The following is a 4,911-nucleotide window of genomic DNA, read 5'->3' on the forward strand; positions in this document are numbered from 1 at the left end:
ATTCTCCAGCCCAATTTGGGCCTGGAGAATGCTTTGGCAGGAGGACCCCACGCCGTGTGTCCTGCTATGGCATTGCCACCCTGGCTGGTTCAGCCTGATGCTGGTTATAGGAAAATAGGGACAACTCCGCTTTGGGTTTTCTCCCAATTTTCCTGTATCAGAATGGGCTCAGAGGTCCAGGGCTGGTTATGCTTCGGGAAATTTAGGGGGGACGGGAGACCCGCACAATGGTTTCTTTTATTTATTTTAACTCTATAGCACACAGAAGCCTGCACAGATCACAGTGTGATCTGTGCAGTGCTTCTGCTACACACCCTGCTTCACAGGCAGCTCTGTTCCATTCAGTCCAAATAACGACTGAACACACACGCACACTTGCAAACACAATTCCATACACCATCGGAAAACACAGTTCAGTCAAACACCATTCTTAATAAATCTGTAATACCCTGCATGTTTAAAACTCAGACAGACACGATTCGTAGTTAATTTATCCATAAGGGTTTTTTTTTTTTTTTTAAACAGAGCATAAAATTGGCAATATTCGTTTTGTAGATTTTCCCGTATTTATATTTTTTAAGTGCCGAGACAGGCCGTGTGGTAAAGTGCTGTCCCGTCAAGGAGATTGTAAACATCTTTCACAATAGCAAAATGCAGGAGAAAAGCCACATTTGTGTTTATAAAATAGACCTCTAAGCTCCTCTGGAGCAGAGAACGATGGGGAGAATTACACTAAATAAATAAATAGTTCAAATAATAATATTATATTTGTTTTGTATAAAAAAAAAATGTAAATAATGCCCTTGCCAAGATATAATGACTTCTGGTTTTGGACAATTTATAAGACCTAAAAAAATCATAGCGACTAATCATCAATTAGCTTTCTTATGTATGTTACAGGTTAGACAATCAAAGAAATTGTCTGATTGGTTACTATGATATGAGTGATTTGTGCCTTTGAGTAAAGTTAGGAAATTCTCCTTATTGAGCTTTTTTTTTTTGGCTACCGGGTGACACCTCAGCACGCCCTTTACATTCACTCCCCGGAGGCTGGAGCCGCCTTCTAGCAGGCATATACTGTAGTTAGATACAGTTCATTATCCTGTCCTATATTGTGATCGGTTTGCTGCTCCCTCCACAAACCACCAGAGGCAGTACCGTAGGTAAATAGATGGGTGCGGGGAGGTCAGAAATCACCAGGAAGGAGATTAGCATTGTTCATAAACTCACTAACGTGTATTATCGTGTTACCATATAACAACCTCCTTAAATACAATGTATCACTCCATTAAATACTCTTAGACCAGTCCCCATGAAACATTCATTGGCTGCATAAGACCAGCTAAACTTAAAGGGGCAATATCCAACACGTTATTAAACTGGCAACACTCAAAACACTTGTGGTTTAATGTCCCTCATGTTTATATGTCATCCTTCAGGCTTACTTAGGTACAATAGAATGGGGTGTAAAATATTATACATTATAACAGTAATCATAACACAAAAACTGTTGAGTATGTATCTTACAAGGATTATTATATCTAGTAATCCAAACTAAACATAATAGTATATAATAACATAAGCAGATAAAATAATAAAGAATTTCAGAAAATAAATAAACAATATAAAAAGTTACAAAAAGAATGAATTGCAGCAAAACTGCGGAGGTCCCATGGAAGACAGAGCTCCACCGTCAGACAACTTTTATTGCCCTAAAAGAGATCTACTGGTCAGATATAACTTGATCCACCTCGCTGCCTATCTGTTGCCTAATTCAAGGACGGCGAACACACGGCCTGACTCAGAGCTGTACGTTATTGCATAGTCGGAGCGACTGTGTACGCAGCAGCTGTGTGATAATAATATGCTAATGTTGCAGGAGGCATCTTGTATACATAGGCCCTGATTCAGACCCGGACGCAAGTGGCCGTTCGTACGTTCGGCGTACGTACCGAAATATGTTAATTTAAGCGCTCGCTCGTAATTTCGAGCGCAGCTAAACTTCCTCCCCAAAGTCTACCGCCCACTCCTCTAGCTAACGAGCGAGCCAAATAGCGAGCATACATCCCCAATGTGGCTTGCAGGGAACGCACGCACAAGTACAAACCGGAAGTGGGCCTGTCAGATTCCGATTACCTGCTCGTTTATTCTGCCTACCTCCCTCAATCGTATCATGCCAATCAATATATCAATGAGCTTAATTGCTCGTCACAAGTTTTTTTATTTTTTATTTTGACATGCAATAAACTTTACTCTTGTCCGTGTTTGTGTTTACCCGCAGAATACGTACGGCTTAAACATTCGCTTTTATTTGTCAAAATACATGTTTGAGGCAATTATCCATTTGTTTTCTGTGTTTTTACCCACGCATATTTTACTGGGTTAATTTCTTTATTTAAATTAGTTTACGCATGTCACTGCATCAAGCCTATCATAACTCTCAATAGATTTGTGGCCCTGTCGAACACATGACTCATACACTAACCAATAGAATTGGTCCTGTTAATTACCCAAATACATTAGCCAATCAAAATTATTTTCTGGTCTTTATTAAAATTGTTTTATTAAAAATACACCATTGCCATCATGAGAGCCTCGGCATTCACCAAGCGCGAGCTCCTGGTATTAACCGAGGTGATGGACAGGCGGATCACCAGCCAGCCTCCCCCCATCACCAATCGTGAAAAGCGTTCCCCATATGCGGAGGTACGTGGCCGCCTGTGTTCCTTCGGCTCACGCCACCAGATCGGCCAGCTGGAGCGCAGGTGGTCCGACCTGCAACTGCGGACGCCCCGCTTGCTGGCATGCTTTCGCATGCAGATAGCGGAAAGTAAGTTTATTTGACTTTGTTTTTCATGTTTATCTTTGTGGCCCTAACTGCGTGTGCATGTGCATGTTTTCTTGTATGGCCTGTTTATTCTTTGTACTCATATCTGCATGTGCATGTTTTCATGTATGGCCTGTTTATTCTTTGTACTCATATCTGCATGTGCATGTTTTCATGTATGGCCTGTTTATTCTTTGTACTCATATCTGCATGTGCATGTTTTCATGTATGGCCTGTTTATTCTTTGTACTCATATCTGCATGTGCATGTTTTCATGTATGGCCTGTTTATTCTTTGTACTCATATCTGCATGTGCATGTTTTCATGTATGGCCTGTTTATTCTTTGTACTCATATCTGCATGTGCATGTTTTCATGTATGGCCTGTTTATTCTTTGTACTCATATCTGCATGTGCATGTTTTCATGTATGGCCTGTTTATTCTTTGTACTCATATCTGCATGTGCATGTTTTCATGTATGGCCTGTTTATTCTTTGTACTCATATCTGCATGTGCATGTTTTCATGTATGGCCTGTTTATTCTTTGTACTCATATCTGCATGTGCATGTTTTCATGTATGGCCTGTTTATTCTTTGTACTCATATCTGCATGTGCATGTTTTCATTTTTTGGGGTTCAACAATTAGCGTTTAACAAGGTGATGTTCTAAACTAACCTCAATTTGTTTTCCATCATTTAGGGGCAGAGCGAAGACTACGGCATCATTGCCGTCAAAGACGGCGCTCTCGGCCCCTCTCCCCAACCCCCAGCCAAACATCCTCTCCCCAAAATACCCTAAATTCCCCCTCCTCCCCAGCCTGCCCAGACCCTGTCGCACATCCCTCTGTGCTACTTCCCCTCCATCCCAATTCCCCCTCCCCTCAAACCACCCCTCTCGTGACTACCACATCGCCGGAATCGGTCATCACCCCTCCCACCTCGTTGGGAAATTTGGCCACCTCCGAGGAGGACGAGGGAGTTGGTTCTGGGCCAGCCGTCATTCTGAACGGTATGTTTCCCTTTTATCCTTTTTTGTTGTTTAAAATGTGTTGATCTAATCCTGTGTCTGTGCCTTTTCCTTTTTGTGGTTTGACCAAAGTTTTGTTATATCTCTGTTTGTCTTTACCTTTTACTGCTGAATTCCCCATACACATATCCCACATGGCAAAACAGTCAAACTTGTCTGTCTGTTTTTTTTGTTGTTTTTGTTTTGGGTTTTTTTGTGTCCATTTTTTGGGCCTTCTGTTTTTTTTGATAAATGTGCTTTTGGTCACACTATTGTCATTTTTTGGTAGCTCTCTTTTGCTTGTTTTTTTTGGGTGATTCTTAAATTATGTAGTAAGCCCCACAATTTTCTAACCCACAGAGGACCAGAGGCGTTTGGCGGACCTAGCCGGGTGCGTACAAGTGATGCGGGGCCACGTGATCGGCCTGTTGGTGGTCCAGGATCGTATGGCTGGGATCCTGCGTCCATAATTTTTTTATTTTATAGGCAAATTATTTTTCATAATTAAAAAGTTAAATTTTGAGTTCAGTCTCATTCCTTGTCTCCAAATCTTAGATTGTTTACACTTACATAAGTAGACTCTTCCAGCAAGTATTTGCAACTAATGTCACTAAGATTGTGTGTTGTTGATTTTTAGAAAACAGGCGCATGAAACAGCTAACAGTAACAATCTGCTTGGGGCATTTTTTTGTTTTACATTTTTTCACTTAGTACATTTTACATGTTCCAATTTTGGGGGCAACCTGCTTAGACCGAGATTCCCAAGCATACTGATTCTACATAATACCTTTTGGTGTTGGTTTGGACCCAGAAAGCATAGTTGAATATTGTGCAAATTGCGACATTACAGGATTAACCCTTAAGCAAATTTAACGTGGGTGAACCTGGTTACACTTGCTTGTACTGTTCAAGAAAATTTAGGAAATTACAAACTCAAATAATTTATTCACCACATAAATAAAAAACCAAAGTGTTGGCTCACAAACAATACACACAGTGATAACAAAATGTAAAAACCATCAAACATCATATGAAAAAATTAAAGAAAAATCAAGAACTGGTTGAGGAATGAGCATGC

This window comes from Taudactylus pleione, unplaced genomic scaffold (genome assembly GCF_031769625.1).
Source record: "Taudactylus pleione unplaced genomic scaffold, aTauple2 ptg001301l, whole genome shotgun sequence".
Taxonomy (NCBI): Eukaryota; Metazoa; Chordata; class Amphibia; order Anura; family Myobatrachidae; genus Taudactylus; species Taudactylus pleione.